The following is a 17,922-nucleotide window of genomic DNA, read 5'->3' as shown; positions in this document are numbered from 1 at the left end:
CTTAGTTCCAAGCTGCTGCCACAGGCAGGGAGACCTTCCACTAGACCAGGATGCTCAGAGCCCCATCCAACCTTGTCTTGAGCACTTCCAGGGATGGGGCACCCACAACTTCTCTGAACTACCTCTTTCAGTGCCTCACTACCCACGCAGAGGAGAATTTCTTCAAAATATCTAATATAAATCTTTCAGTTTGAATCCATTTCCCCTTGTTCTATCACTACATGCCCTTGTAGAAAGCCCCTCTTCCAAATGCCATGTAAGTCCCCTTCAAGTGCTGTGAGGCTGCCATAAGGAACCTTCTCTTGTCCATGTTGAGCAACCCCAGCTCTCTCAGTCTGTTTTCAGAGGACATATATTTTTCTTTTTTTTAATAAGATGAATTTATTTTTTCATTGTGTGTAATTTTATATATCAGGGTCTTTTCTTTTTCTTGAACCTGGGCCTTCATTTTCTCTCAGAAAATAATCCTCATCACGTTATTGACAAAGGTTACATGGTGTTTATTAAGCAACCTCAGCCCACAGGTACTCATTCTCTTATAAGGAAGCTGGATTTAGCTCTCATTTTTGAGAAGGCATGAGAAATGTAATCAAATAGATTTTGTAAACATCAGATGTTTAATCCAGTTCTGCATATTTTGGACAGAAGATTTTGCTAATAAGGCAACCTTGCTTAGAGACTAAAATTGTAAAGCACAGATCACAAAGCCAACAGCTGCACAGTTTAGCCACACAGTCCATTATCTACTAAAGGAAAGGATTTTTAATGAGATTTCCTTGACATTGGCGTTCTTCTAACACAGCTAGGACTGCTAATGTACCAATCAGGCCAGAGCAGTGTTGTTGCCAGCATTCTTCCTTAAAGAACACTTTTTTTTGTTATGCCCTGTTAAGTATTTAACAGGTTTGCATTGTACACAAATCCTTACAACACAGTTTAGTTTTTCATATGAAATAAATCATCCTTCAGATATCAAACATGGTTCATTCCAATAAGCATGAATTTTTTTCTTCCAAATGTCAATATTAATGGGGATAGAGGTGAATGGGTGGCTCTAATACTGTTCCTTTGTCACCCTTAAGGAAAATAAAAAATCTCTTAGCTATGGAGTAGTTCAACAAAATACCTTACTTTCTTCAAGTTATAATCTCAGCCCAGGCAATTAGGATAGTTAGAACTGATGAAGGTAGCAGATAGAGTGTTGCTTATACAAACCTGATTTTAGTTGTTGTGTTGGTAATTAGGAGCTGAGGCATGTTTAATTTATTTAGCTATCTACAGAATTTAAGCTTTTTTTTATTGTTACTTGCTGGTTCTGAAATTGAACAGAGGATACTGTGCTGGGCATGTAACAATGAGAACTCACGCAGAACTGTCTTGAGGAAAGGAAATATTTTAATTTTGTGCAATAATGTAACTCTAGATGTGGCATAAATTCTATACTGAAGTTCATTTTAATAGAGTTTATAAAATACTTCCATTTAATTAGGTGAGTTCAGTTTAATTTCAAGAATATTATAGTAGAAGCATGGTCTGATTGTTAGAGAATTACAGTAGTATGAGGTGTTACCAAATCCTGTTTTGCTATGCCTTCCTGTTAGGACCTTTGGCAAGTATGGAGAATCATGGGAGGAGTTTTACAGAGTTTAGGTGTCTAATTTGCATTAAACACACTGCAAACAGCAGTAGTCTTAGGAATTGTTGCTGTGGCTTTCTTATCATGTAGTTGTCATACAACATAAATAGGACACAAACCAAACCTGGACCAAATCAAAGCAAGAACAAGAACAACAACAAAAAAATCTAGCAAAAACCCCACTCTAACAACAGAAAAGCCCAACCAAAACCAAAATACTCAACAGTGTGGTCTTGTTTCTACCTTTGTTCCTTTTTTAGTAACTCTTTGTCTTATCTTTTAGCTCCATAGGTTATCTATTTGACTGAAAGAAGTAAAAATGTCTCTGTCTGGTACAGTGCAGTGGTAAATTGATTTTCATAGGAGCAAGAAAATTTAATTTTGGAAATTAAGAAAATGTAGAGATATTGAAGTTTTTGTTCCACCTTATCAGGGAGGCTCTCACCTTACATTCTTCCTAGGATTGTGTGCTGTACAACAGTGATCTCCAAGAGTAAAAACTCAAGATAGCAAAGACCTTGAAAATAGATAATACAAAAAGCCACAAAAATATAAACATGGTTGATATATGGTCATAGAAGAATTAAACTTTAGGAGTTCGGGAGACCTCACTTCCCAGCAGAACAAGGAGAAAACAAAATCTATGCATCTAAAATCTTTAATGAATCTCACATATGGTGAAACATGAAGGGGATAATATCCATGTACACTGAAGTCTGCCACAGCTTCTACTAGCATGGGAAATGGAAGAAGAGAGAGGAATTGCTGCAGTATTGTTTCTCTCATGTAAGGGCGCTATGCCTGATCTGAATCTGCAACAGGTCCTTGTTCCTCCTTAGTAGAAAGTACTGCTCTATCAATTGCAGTTATGTTTTGTCAAAACATTAGAGATAATCAAGGACCAGTGCTAAAACATGTGCTTTTACCTTTTTTTGTTTAATAGTAGTTTGCATCTACATTTTCCATCCATTAAGTGTATAGACTGTACTTTGCTGACAGATTTCTTCCTCTTTCTAGACTGCCAAAAAATATTTAGGATACATTTTAGACATCCTTTATTTTCCTGAAATTCTCAGCTCCTAAATGATGCATATAACTATAAGTTTTTTCTGTCCTTGAATTAGATTTGAAGAAAATATTTTGAATATTGCCAATATTTAAGTACTCTCTTAGGTTATTTGACCCCTAACTTTGACTGCCAGTTTCCCTGCATTAAAGGATTCATTTATTTTCCACTTTGTTCTGGGAATAGGCATCCAAGCCCTTTCTTTGAGAGTTTGGCATTTCAGACCTCTCTTAAAAAAGGAAGGGTAGGTGGAAATGCCCTCCCCCACATTTTTTTCTAGGAACCAGTGCTTAGGACATTTACTTGGAAAGATTGAATTCTTTGCTTCAGTGAGTCTTACTTGATGCATAGCAGAGCAAATTGCACAAGCAGGAATGAGAAATGCCTGCTCCAGAAATCCTTGTAGCCTGTCTTTTGTTGTGTTCACCTGGGACGTTGTCTTACATCTCATCTTGTAGAAGAGAGACTTAGGCCTGGTTTACCATTTTGGAAAAGTGTCCCAAACTTCCATAGGGAGAAACATTATTTGGGAATGACTGTGTTTCCTGGGACCTAAAATCAGAACTCTGAGCATGTCTGTCAGCTCACGTCTGGCACATGACTTTGTGAGTGATGCTAAAATGTAGCCACAAAATTGAGCATTAGGGTTTGCCAGGACATACTTGATGATGAAGATGACTAGAAGCAGGCTTCTCTTACAGGCTTACATCAGTATATATCAGTATGTTTATCAGCTAAATAAAAGGTGACTATTCCTCCAAAAAAAGAACAAATAGCTTAACTTGCATCTACTCTAATAGGAGCTATATTTTCATGTAACAAAGAAATCTATATGAAACAGACCAAAGTCGAAAAAGTAAAATCGAACAATTAAGAAGTGGGGTGATCAAGTTCCTGTCTGGAAGTTTATTTCCTCTGTCATCTTTTCTTAGGACAAGCTATGGAGCAAACTTATTTAATTTAGCTATCTACCTACGCTCTTTTCTTGATTTCTTGATTTTTTTTTTAGTTATACAATATCAAGTATTTTTACACTAGTGTGGTGGTTACTGAGATTATATGGGCAAAGAAGAAAATACAATTTGGTTAAGACAGCTGGCTGCTAACATTGTTGTCTCTCATGGTGTAGACAGCTATCTCTTCAAAAGTGTTTCCAATGGGCTATTCCTCACTTTCTTGGTGGCAGTTTTGTTTTCCAGAATGCTTGTTGACTCTGCAGTCAATGGGAGAAGTTCTTTGGACACTTAAGGTTGGAATTTGTGATTCTGTGATTCATCTCCACTAATGTAAGATGTCTAATTCCAAGCCACTTTGGTGTACAACTAAAAATTGATTTAGTCCACTCCTTTACATTCCAAGTGCTCTGACCATCAGGTGCATGGGCCTGAGGTGCACACCTCCATTTCACTGGGCAAAGTAGAAAAGTATTTCTTCTAGCTCTCAAATTTTAAATGCCTTTCTGTGCAACCTTAGCCTTCTTCCAACATGGTCTTGCAATAATAAGGATAAAATATAGGTTTTGCTACTGTAAAAAAAGACTTTGAGGTCAATCTTCTGCTGCTTGATCTCTGTCTCTTAGAGATTTGCTTGTAATTTTGAACTGCCTACAGTTCACCTCATAAGCTCAAAGTAAAAAACAAAGAAAGAAATTCAAAACTGAAGGGACTTATCCCAGTCTTGATTCTTTGCTGCATTTTTTTCTTCCCAGAAAATATTTCCTGGATTTTTGAATCTGTTTTTGAGCTACTATAAGCTTCTTCTCATTGAGATATTAAAATTTTTGTCAGCGCTTAGATATAAAGCTTTGGTTGTTCGCTATTTTTATGCATTTGTTTCTGCATTTTGGTTGAAAGATTTTATTTACCTGAAGGAACAACCTTGCTCTGACATAACACCTATTCCATGTAGTTTTGATCTGATCCTTTGTATGCCTCTGTCTTCTCTTTTTGTGGCAATGTATTCTGAAATGTACCACTGATATGGTTAGGGGGAATCCATTATTTGATGCTGTATCTTTTTCATTTTTTGAGAGCATGGGGGATTTTAAGAGGCTACATATTCAATGCAGCATCAATAATGATCCTGCTGAATATGATAATATTTTGTGATTGTTACATGTTAGACAGGTACTTGAACACACACGACCTATTCATGCCAAAAAGCCCCATATCTACTATAATGCTACAGCTTTTCACACTCCCCCTGCTGAGTTTCTAATGCAAACTATCACAGTGTGTGGTCCCCAATACTGTAAACATGAATTCCCTTCTCATTGTGACTTTATATCTTCTACACTGATTATAATTATTCTCTATCAGCTCAAAGCTGTCAATGTGCGCCTGAAAAGACTGTTAGTGGTAGAAAAGAAAAAGAAAAGGGCAAAAAAACCAAAAAGCCTTGGATACCTTGGATATGAAGCAAGACTAGAATCAGGAAAAAAATCAAATTTCTTTTATAGCTTGGTAAATTTAAATAAATGAATGTATATTTATGTATGCTACTTCCTTTGCTTTTCTCTCTGTTTTTTTTTCTTTAAGTAATCTAGATAATTTAATGCAGAGAGTGGCTCTTCCCCTCCATTTCATATATTTTGAAGAAATAAAGGTGCATACATCACACAGTCCATCTATTTCATCAGTTTCTGTCTTGGCCAACATCAGTTTGTATTTTTTTCACCCACCCCACTGCAATGTTGGATGTAAAGCTGGTATGCTTCCTTCTATTAGAAAACTTATCCATGGTTAGTATGCCTTAACTGTACCTATCAAAGGCAAAGCCCTGGCAAGGATGTCAAATTCTTTTTGCACAGAAGAGGACACTTTATTATTACAAGAAAGAAAATGATAATGTCACAATGTAAAGCTACTGTGTATCTCCTTCATCAGCCACAGCAGGAAGCAATACTGTATGTGGTAGTTTAAATCTTCTTCAGTGATTTGACAGCTTCCAGCTGAGTAAGAGTCCACATCCTTAGAGGGATTTAGAGGACTTGGAGCGCCAGTCTAGGCTTCAAGAGCTTGGAGTTACAGCACAAGCACGTGATCTTATGAGTCTTTCACATAAACCTGGGAATAATGGTGAGCTGCGTTGTGACAGTGTTTCATGAGAAAGGAGCAACAATATTGGTTCCTTATGAGACAGAAGCACTTCTCTCGTTATCTTAAATATGAGTAATTACAGGGAATCCAAATGTAGACAATCTTTTTCTTAAATATATTAATTTATCTATAAAATTAAGGAAAATATGTAAGCAGTGATGGAGTTCTACTACAAAACTGCACTATTTTGTTATGAAAAGTTCCTAATCTACTGTCTATTCCTGGAACAAATTTAGTCATAACATATCTCACACTTCAAAACAAGAAGTACAGGTGGTAGAGAAGCAGTTGTTTTGTTCTCGTAAGAGTTAATGTCTACTTTCATTAATTACAGCAGGGATAGGAATCAGACAGCTTATCTACTATTAATTGAAATAAGCAAGTGATCAATATGACTGTTAATTGCACTAAGGGCAACAAATACTCTGGATGCCTTCCCACAGGGTACCAAGTGAAGATAATTTTTGTACTGCTGCATTTTTTACACCAATCATACTCATAGGAAAAGAAAGCACAAGACTGATGTTCAATAGACTAAATTTAACGGTGCTCAGTGATACTCAGGGCCTTCAGATATAATACTAATAGTAATGTCAAGCACGATTATATTTTCAGATTTATGTGAAATTATTGAAATGCTATTTGCCATCATTTTTGTCCAAGGTTCATCCAGTTGTTTATGCAGTATGTCAATATTGATTCTACATAGTAAAATGTTTATAGCAGGGGCCCAGTGGCTAGTACATCTAACATCTCCACTGCCAGCAGCAAGTGATTCCTGCCAAGGATTGGTGGCAGCATGCCAAACCATCCAGTGCACAGTTCATTTTTGCTATCCTATCTGGCTTTGTATTGTTGTGGGATTTTTTAATCACTACTCTTTTTCCTGAATATTTTTTCATTTTACCTAACAGACCATGCAAAAAAAAAAAAAAAACAAAAAAACCCCAAACCAACAAAACAAAACAAAACAAAAAAAACAGAGGCAGGTAAAAGTCCTTTTGAAGGCTATTTTTCAATGTATAAAAAAAAAGACACATCTAGTGAAGATACCACTCGAGTCATTAGAGCTGTTATATGTGATTGGTGTTGTGTCATTTAGCAAAGTCTTGCTCAGTGGGTACAGCAGCTGGTATATATGATTTTCTATACCACCTGCAAAAATATCCCATACCATATAATCAACCACCTGGATAAAAAAGAAGGGTAGTGAGACACTGTTTATTATGTAGCAGCACCCATATTTTCCTTAAACTTGTGAGTACATAAACAGACTGACAGTACAGGACGTGTAGAGGATAAGGTTTGTTAAAGCTTCTCTGTTCAATAAAGCATCTACTGCCTGCTGTTCAGATAGTATTGAACAGATTTGCTTATTTCTAATGAAGGTGTTTGGGCAATTTTCTGGCACAAATGAAGTAAAATTATGTACTTTAACTGTTCATTAAAAAAAAAAAAGGCATCCAACCAGCCACCACCACTTTCCTGTAACAGATTGGAAACCACAAAACATACAAACAGAACCTGAGTGATAAATTGATATCATTAGTACTGTTGGGATTACTCATTTGCTTAGAAAGATCCTGTCCAGTGGCAACATTTCAAACAACTGTTTTAACAACTTCCGATTAGCAAGCTGCCCTCTAACACGCACACGAGGTACCTCAGATCATCACTGCTCAGCCAGCTCCCTCCCCACAGCTCCCACTGCTGTTACATTTGCAGCGGCCGCTGTGATTCGTTTCCATGAAGCTACAGCAGTTTAGTCCTGCTGGAAAGCTGGCACTTGGTCTCCAGCATGTAAGGCAACACACCTTTCCACAGCCTAATAGTGCTCTCAGGGAGCCAGGAGTAGCGTCACCAAAGGGTTTGAAAGACATGTAATCTGGCTGCATGAGGACTTTATGTATCTGTGATTCATTAGGAACACAAATTTCAGTACTGCATTGCTGTCCGAATGAGGCTAAGGATACCATACAGAAAATTCTTGGGTGATGTTTGTTATCTGACATTTGCAAATGTCTCATAGCTTTTGTTTACTTTTTTTATGCCTAAATTCTCAGCTCCACAACTGATGTTTTGGATGCAACATTATTTATTGAGCCAATAAAATAATAAAGTGTATTTGTAACTAGACCGATTTTTCTTTCATTTTTACTACTCTGGTGGTTACATTTGTTGTTCTTTTGCAAAAACTATTTTTATGTTATAATAACAAAATTAATTTAAATAGAAAACTGTATGAGAAGAAAAAGTATAGAAGGATACAGACTCTTTCAACTTCAGGTCTCTAATTCATATCTGCTGAAGTAATACCTAACTTGGTATTTTTCCATCTGTTGGTTGTTTGATGTTCTGCATAAAATGAGCAGAAAATCTGATTCTTGGTTCTGGTGGACCAGTAAAATCATCACATGTGACACCAACTGATGCATTTATCTGAAAGGCAGAGACTAATCAAAAATTTTAAAATAAAGAGAAGTTGTTCTGCCAAGATCAGTCTGGTTAGAAGAGAAAGTAAATCAACTTAGAGAAAAAAAATAGGAATGTAAAAATGATAAACTGAAATGAGGATAAAAGTTTTGGTGGAGAAAAAAGCATTTTCAGGACTATTAGCACTATTCCGAACACTATTAGCACTAATATTCGAACAATATACTTGTACAAACTGCAAAACTTCATGAACCAAATACATAGAAAAATGCCAAACAAATCTTATCATGGAGAGGAAAAGCATGAAAATAACTACAGTTATCCCATCCTTAGGAAAAGTCATCTATTCATTTAAAGCAGTAACACCAATTCTGTTTGCCCGATCTAAGAGAGCTTAGCAGGTTATTTTCCTGAAAGTTCTTTCTTAACAGCTAGCAGAGAATGAAGACCATATAGTCACACATTTAGGAACTTATAACAAGATCTGTCACAGCAGATCAACAAAGCAGTAGTAAAAATGACAATAAAACAAAAACTAAAGAAATCCCCCCCTTAATCAGTAAAACTGGCTTGGTACTAGCCTTATACAGAATCACTGTATAGCTACAAAGGGAGGTTGATTTGTCAGGGTTGTCAACTCAATATCTTACCCCATTGAAAAAACATCTCTTCAGGAATTAAAAAAAAAAAAAAAAAATAAAACAAAATGAATAGTGCTAAAACACTAATTAAGTCTGTTTTCAAATTATGTTAATGAAACTACAAAGAAAATGCAAATCTAGAAGTCTCCAGAAATTCTAACAGTTGTGGTGTAGCACCATGGCTGGTAGTCCCACAGCAATACTTTCACTGCCCCCAGGAGAATACCATATTAGTGGTTCACAAATGTGCATTAAATTAATCTGTTTGATCAGTAAGTGTTTTCAATTTTTTGGCGAGCAGGGATTTATTTTGAACTCCATTCTATGGGATTCAAAAATTGTGGAGTAATGCTGCCATTTGAGTCACAGAAGTAAAATGAGCAAAAATCTGTCACCATTCGTAACACTAATATCATTCCTCAAGCCTCATGACATCAGCCAGCAAGATTCTCTTCATTTTAAGTAAGATATAAGTACACTTATAAGTAATGCTATTTCAGCCCACTAGAAGTCTAAGAGGTCCCACTACAGCAGTATAACAGTCACGAGACTAGTGATGCAGCACTTTAGGAGCATTTTGCCTGCCTAATCATATTATAAACATATTCATAGTAGTCCCATGGAAGTCCAAGACTGCTTTTGTAGTAGGGTACTTATGCAGTACAAATGAAGCTCACTTCGTCACTAAGGAGAGGCTTTTTAACATTTTCTTTGGCACATGGGACTCCTGTTACTACAAGTTTCCCATTATGTTTTTCCATACACAAACACCAACCGTATACTTTGTCAGATTGACCTTTCTTTGATATTAATTGAACAACAAAACAAACAAGAACAAAGGCAAGCATCTGTGAGAAAGCATATGAGTGTGCATGCCTTTGCATTGCACTAAGCACAAGCAAAAATAAAACAGCAGCAATCTCTAAATAGAAGGGGGGCATTCTTTTTATGTAAGAATGAAGACAGAAAAATGGATAATTTCTTATGCACATTGTAAAGGCCTCCACTGATCTCACATTAATTCTAATGGTTGCCTACAGCTCTGTTAAACCAGACTTATTTTTATAAGCTCAAGACCTCAGTTTATCTAAGGAAATCAGTTTGTTTGGAATGGACAGAAAGAATTAATGGTATATATATGTATGTGTATATATATACACAGACATATATATATATATACACACACATACACACACACACATATATATATATATATATCAATCCTCTTCTCTTTGTATTTCTTCATCCCTTTTATAAGTAATATAAAGCTGGAATTTAAATGGTCTTGACTGCAAGAAATGCAAGAAAGCTTCCCAAGGACACTCAAAAGTAGATGAAGATACTAAATGCTGAAATTTTGTTGATTCAGGTCTCCTTCAAACACCCAGCCTTCAACTACTTTTAAAAAAGCTATTAATTACTTATTTAGGTACTTGACAGGATGTAAAGGAGGCTCTTAAATTTTGAAGTGAGCTCTCTAAAACTGTAATTCCTGTTAAATCTACAGTGTAGTTAAAGCTTTCTGCGCCATTTGCAGAAGCAGTGGTTAGCTCTTGGATATTTCTCATGAGTCCTTTGCTAACTATAGGTTGCATATTGTCCATTGGTTACTACCCTGATTTTGGTTGCATTTAATTTTCAATTCTAGGTCTATGAGCCATCAAACGTTTAAGTTTTTTTTTTTTTAATATCTGTGATACATATTTCTATGTATATATTTTATATGGAATATGTGCATTACTAAGAATAGCAATATATACATAGAAGTTCATAAACAAGAATGAAATAACTAATATGAAATCTAAAACTAACTATAAGGTATTTCTAAGGGTTATGAATTTCAAAGCTTGTACATATTTAACCACTTACAACACAAGATTCTTTAAAGTATTCAGCTAAGGGATATTCTGGACATTCATTTCTATCTTTTTGCTTTGTTTCTCATTTGCAAGCCTTTTATAGTAAGTGTCTGAATTCCATAAAATCAGGTATTTATTCTTCAAATCACAATGCTAAGGAAGATAAGAGAGGCACATTTCAATTTTCTGCTTTGATTCTGCTCTATAATTTGAACCAAACACTGGATATTTTTTTTTAACTTTTATTCCAGGATAAGAACCACTATAGTTTTCAAATTCAGTAAGTTAAGTGGTGAAAATGGACATTTCTTCGCATGGGCGTAATTGCAGATTCTTCACAGTAATTTCTACACTGGAGGTATAAAAGCCAGTTCTAATTTCTTTTTTTTTTTTTTTTTTTATGAGCAGGTAATTAGTCCTTTTAGGGTGTCTATTTACCACAATATTCTTTTCTAGCAGTATGATGATTTCTTCTCAGTTGCTAGTAATCTGAAGATGGAATAAGAAGGTAGAAGTTGGAATTATTTAGTTTTTGAATGCTTTCTCAATGAGTTCTCTTATATTCATATATCACAGTAAAATGTTTTTGGAATACTTAAAGATTGTTGTCACATAATGATTCCTTTGAATATGCAGTAATGTGAAGTTATCCCACTGTGCATCCTTTCAGTACCTGAAAGTTTACTTGTGGGAGTGCCAGATTGAGTCTGGGTAAAGGTTGCAAAAATCATAAAGCTACAAAAGGGAAAGATATCTTGAACACTCCCCTCTTCCTTCACAGTCCAGCTGGATGTCCTCTCTTCTCCATATAGATTTTATACTAGCCTGTTTTCCATTCAAAAAAAAAAAAAAAGGACCACTTAAGTACTTATTTTTCCAATATTGCATTTCAATGCCTCCAGATCAAAGGTCAGGAATATCTGATCCAATCTGAATTCTGATGTAATGCATCAGAATTAATGTAAATGCAAACAAGATTGTAGTTCAGAAAGCAGGTGCTTAAGGAAAGAGTGTGGGAAAGAAGCTGTCTATTCAGTGACTTTTCCCTATTGTACCAGCTGAGCTTTTGGAGTTCCTTTCCTTTCCTTTCCTTTCCTTTCCTTTCCTTTCCTTTCCTTTCCTTTCCTTTCCTTTCCTTTCCTTTCCTTTCCTTTCCTTTCCTTTTCCTCTCCTCCCCTCTCCTCTCCTCTCCTCTCCTCTCCTCTCCTCTCCTCTCCTCTCCTCTCCTCTTCTCTTCTCTTTCACTATTAAATAAAATACATCAATTTTTCAGCACCAACATCTAACCTCATTTACTTTTAATCTCCTTTAATCTCATTTGGTATATTTTGAACCGTCTCAGTTTTTTTCTGGTTTATACACAGAAATTTAGCTTTCTTTGCTTTCCTAGGTTCAAATCAGATAGTTACACCCACCATTAACAGTTAATCAGGAATAACATATATGAGAGTAAAACACATAGCTTGGTCACATGCCACACTGTAACCCAGGACACATTAGAAGTGTTTGAAGATGCAAGCTCTATGCAGACAGTATTGAAGAAGCATTTCAGGTGCTGGAAGGCAAGACCTGTACAGTTTTCAGCAACCTGCCTGTTATGTTCCCTGAAATGCTCTCAGAACCCCATTGAGGGTTGCTTTGGAAGGAATTGGTTCATTCATAACACAAGTAAGAACCCAATAATGAAGTAATGTGCAACCAGTGTAGAAGATATGGGGTTCTGTGTGCTGTAATGAAAAAAGGGGTCCAAGTCATTTGGCTACATGGATCAACGTGGGCTGCTATGGCAAGTTGAACATGAGTCAGCAGTGCCCTGGCAGACAGGAGAGTTTATTGTGTGCTGGGGTGCATCAGGCACAGCATCACCAGCCAGACAAAGGAGACGATTGTACTGCTCTGCTCTGAGCTGGGACAGCCTCACCTGGAACACTGTGTGCAGCTTTGAGCACCACAATATGGGAAAGACATAAGGCCATTAGAGAGTGTCCAAAAGAGGGCAACATTACAGTCTACAACATCCTCATGAGGGGAACTTGAGGGACACACACTGATCTCTGCTCTGTGCTGACCAGTGACAGGAGCTGAGGGAATGGCCTGAAGTTGTGCCAGGGGAGGTTTAGGAAAAGGTTCAGAGGGCGGTGGAGCACTGGAACAGGTTCCACAGGGAAGTCACAGCACTAAGCCTGACAGAGTTTAAGAAGCATGGACAATACTCGGGCACATGATGTGACTTCTGGGAATGGTGCTGTGCAGGGCTGGGAGCTGGACTCCATGATCCTTGTGGATCCCTTCCAACTCAGATTATTCTGTGCTGCTGTGATTTGTCTGATCAGCATAGTTTGACTTATCATCTAATTGCTTTTCTTTCTAACTCTCCATGGGGTTAAAGGGTCTGTGTGCCTCTGTGTATGTGTGGGAGTCTTAAAGCAGTGGCTCAGACCACAGGTTGGAGGGCTTGTGTGTCCATGATGGCAGCAGCTATCTATCTATCTATCTATCTATCTATCTATCTATCTATCTATCTATCTATCTATCATCTGTCTGCCTATCTCTGTACACCTATATCTATATAACCAATTTATCTATCTAATATCTAATTTATCTAGATTATAATTAATCTGTCTACCTGTATGTGTGATACATGCGCATGTTCCTGATGAGATTACACCATCAGACTTGCAACTGTTTGAATCTGGAGCAAGGAGCAGCAACTGTCTTGACCCTCCTGTATTGTTGAATCCAGCATGACATGTTTTGCTGAAACAATATAGCAGTATAATGCTATTTTTTTCAGCTTACTAGTGAAAGAAAAAGTAAAATGAAACAAAAAATGTTAATGCTAGATTTTATCCTGAATCACCACCACTCCTTTCTGCTGGAATAATTTAGTTCTCTGCAAAATAAAGAAAAGGCTATCATGTGGAGTTAGCAGCATTGCTATCTTCTTTTCATAAACACAAGTGACTACTTATGGTGCACCACAAGTAGATTTTCAAGAACATTCACTAAATGTGTGAGCATAATAAAACTTTGTTTAGCTAAATAGGATGAATTTCCCTACACATTCTTGGGACTATATCAGGATGACTCCTTTCAGCATGGTGCAATTTTTGTGGCAATGCTAGAGCATAGAACTAATTTAAAGAACCCGTATTCTGCTGGAATGCCTTGATTCAGAGTCCTTTACTCGACACATGGGATGATGCTCTGTGCCCATTGTGCTCTATGCACCAGATTTGGTAACTGTCAGCTCACTGAGCATAAGCTCTTTCCTTTACTGTCTGGGGGGCTGCCTATGATAAATTTTAAACTCACAAAACGTTTCTCTAAATAGTAAGGGACTAGCTCCAGTGTCCTGACTTGCCATTATCTTTCTCATTAAAATAATTATTGCATCCAGGGTTGAATGTGAACTATTGTGCATTATGACTGTGCATTTGTCCACAAAGTCATTGCGCTCTTGGAAGCTATTGTGTCTCGTCTCTATAGGAAACCTTCTGATTATCTTCACTGTGAAGGGGAGCGGGTAAGGAGGGAATTCTGCCTTTCCCATATTCTGCATTTATTAAACATCATCTAAAAGAAAACATTTTAAACACATAAAAGCTTTTACATGCACTCTGCATCCAAGGGAACACATTTATTTTTTCTGCTACTTTAGCAGTATGTATGTGGTGGTGCTATTTAAAAAAAAATAGGTCAGGACCATTTTCAGCCCTTGTGAAGACAGAACCATTTCACAACGTGCTGGGAAAAGCAGTGCATTTTCTTGCATTCCTTAACAACAAAAAGATGTCTGTCCATGTATATAGAAATCTCCAAAGTGCATTATTTCTGACAAATGTCAGAAGTGACTGGAGATGCTTCAGATTGCTTAATATCTCAGGTGGTACAAAGTCAGCACCAAAAATCCCTTTCTATAAGAAAGATTTTCTTATATATTGTAACACGTTAAATTAAATGACCATGGCAATTACTATGGTCTTAATCTGTCTTCTGAAGCATTTTTTTTTTAATTTTTGGATGCAAATCAAAATTTTCAGGCTAAACATCTGTGCATATCCTCCAGTTACTGATAAAGTAAATTACTTGTACATAATAACAAAATCTCCAACTTTTCCTTCCTTCACATCCTCAAAATTCCAACTTGGGCTAGTTTGTTTATCAGCTACTTGTATGTATCCATAATTATTATTATATCCATAAGTTATTTTCTGTTCTGGGAAATCTGTTTCAATATTTCACTAACTTCATTGTAAAAAAAATAAAATTTTCCTTGTATCCCATCTGAACATACTTTAAAATTCCTCCCTGTCCTATCAGGACAACAGCTACCAAAATTTATCCTCATCTTTCCAAGAAGTCCGGTTTAAATTCTGAAAGACGACAATGAGGTTTTCCCAGAGCCTTCTATTCTCCAGGCTAAACAACTCCAACTCTCTGTGTCTTTTGTCATAGGAGAGATATTCCATCCCTCCTATCATCTTCACAGTCCTCCTCTGGACCCATTCCAACAGGTCCAGGGTTTTCCTGTGGTGAGGATTCCAGAGCTAGATCCAGTACTCCAGTTTGAGTCTCACATGTGCGGAGCAGAAGGACAGAATCAACTCCCTTAATCTGTGGGCCATGTTTCTTTTGATGCAGCCCAGGATAAGATTTGCTTTCTGGGCTGCAAGCACATGCTGCTGGCTCATGTTGAATTTCTCACTCACCAGTACCCCCAAGTATGACAGACTGCCCTCAATCCCATCATTCCCTGGTCTTTATGGATACTGGGGCTGGTCCTGACCAAGGTGCAGGATCTTGCACTTTTAAATCCTTGAATGTTCCCACAATCCCATTCCTTGTGCTTTTCTACATCCATCTGCATGGCATCCCATCCCTCGGGCATGTTAACTGCACCATTTAGTTTGGTGTCTTCTGCCAACCTGCTGAGGGTGCCCCTGGTCCCTCTGCCCACGTTACTGTTGAAGAAAACAGTAATGGTCCTAGTGCAGACACCTGATGGACATCATTCACCACTGATGTCCACCTGGACATTGAGCAACTGATCACCTCCATTTCAGTATGAAGGCACCTCATTCCTCTGAAGTTTTACTTCTGAAGAGAGGATGTTGAGAGAAAAATCAATGCAAATATCCAGTTTGGGACTGAGTCTAACAGTAATGATATTACTGTCACAGAGAAATATACCTGGCTAATGATATTTGCATGGGTGTCAAAAGGCCACAGGACACCCACTGCCTAATTAGCAGAAATAGAGGTTACAATGACCTGATATAGGTTTTACTGCCCACTTCAAAGGTATTTTCATTTTGCAAGCTTGGTATTTAGGCATTTATAATTAAAAGGATCAAAGACAAATCAAGATGAAAATAAGGAAAAACTATTTATACATCTAAAAAGAGTATTACAATGCATGGTTATTTATTAATAAATATCAGTGACTTTTAAACAAAAATCAAACTAACCTGTGCACATGCACTTATAGTGACAATTAGAATATGGATTTATCTAAGATTTTTTTCTCGTTTCTATACTGGTGTGTCTTGCCAACTTTACAATGGACACAAGATGCCCAACTACTAGATGAAAACTTTGCATTCATTTTAAAAATTATTTAATGTGAAATGTAAATAAATAATTTCTGTTATACGCAATATGCATGCAAACCATACATATACATGTGACTGTAAAACACACTCCAAATAATTTTGTTTTATCAGTTCACTGGAATGTTTGATTGGAAAAGGCTTCAGAGTTTGGTTGGTCCAACCTCCTGCACTGAGGCAGGCTCAAAGACACCTCACCTATAAAGATTTTAATGTATATTATTAAGTAAAAATCAATATAAATCAATTTCAAATTAAATTAGAAATTATGACAGCAAATATATTGCTTAACTGAACAACAAATTTACAGTTACTTAAATTAAGTATAAGAAGTACTGCCTCATATCTGTTAAGATGATGGAAAACTGACTAAATATTTAGAAAAAGTGCATAGGATTATTTTGCTAAGTTTTAAGATCAATTCCTTTCCTCAAGTAAAGAAAATATTTTCTTCTTTGTAAGTTTAATAGCAAACTAATTTGAAGTTAAAGAAACAAGAGTGGGTTTTTTCCCCCATCTATTTTTTCTATCAGAGAAAAAATAAATAGGATGTATAGGATGAGATAGAAGTATTATATGCTGGTTTTAGAAAATCAACCTCTGAAACACAGATAATACTTTGTCTTGCCTAGAAAAACTAAGGCAGAATTACTAATTTTTTTTTATTCTTAAACACAATTTAGAGTTTTACTTAAGAAATGAAAACCATCAAAAATGATATTTCAAGTGTTTCATTTATTTTTACTTTCATTCAAATTTAATTGCAGGAATTTTTAAGTGAATTTAACTTTTTAAATATTTCTCAGCATATTAATACAAAAAGCAATTAGAAAAGGGAATAAATATTTGTGGTGTAATGCAACTACCTAAATGTGAATTGGCAAGATATATATTTCTGAGTAACAAGTAGGAATTTACTAATCTAAACCTTTAGTAGGACAATCATTAAGACACATGAGGACAGGATTTTTCTTGCCCAACTAAGACTTTTAAAGTAAATAGAAAGCAACCAGCCTTTCTGAAAGTCTGTTCTCTTTCAGGAATTCTCCATGCTTACTCTGTGAAGGGGTTGGATTCATGCAAGTTACTCTTAAATGTGTAAGGCAGTTGAGAGGATTTATACCTATATTTACTTATTGATATTGGGGAGTGTGAGGCAGATTTAGAGAGCCTTGAAGTCATAGGCAAGTCTAATTCCTGATGAAAATTAAGAGTAGACATGAGGCTCCTTTCGTATTTGCCCTTCCAGTTCTCAAAAAGTAATTTTCAGACCTCTTCCATCCTCTTGTGGTGGGATAATAAAATGGACTCATGACTTCTCTTTTTCTTCCTCTTAACATCTATAGTTTAGCTCATTCTCAAATACTGCTTATGGACAGGGCTTTCTTTCAGATTGGTGTCTTTTTTAATGTGTTATTATCTGCAGTAATAAAGAAAAAACTTATTGGTAGTATAACTGAAAGAATATTTTCTTATTACACTTCCATGTAACCAGTCATCTGATTATCAAAGCTACAGAAAAACAAGACTTTCCTCCTGTGTAGAACTGTCATGACACAAAATTTGGGCCAAAATTT

This window comes from Melozone crissalis, unplaced genomic scaffold, assembly GCF_028551555.1.
Source record: "Melozone crissalis strain CALT ecotype California unplaced genomic scaffold, PUWL_Pcris_2 ptg000013l_1, whole genome shotgun sequence".
NCBI classification, from domain to species: Eukaryota; Metazoa; Chordata; class Aves; order Passeriformes; family Passerellidae; genus Melozone; species Melozone crissalis.
The sequence above is the reverse complement of the archived record's forward strand: the minus strand, read 5'-3'. Positions refer to the sequence as shown.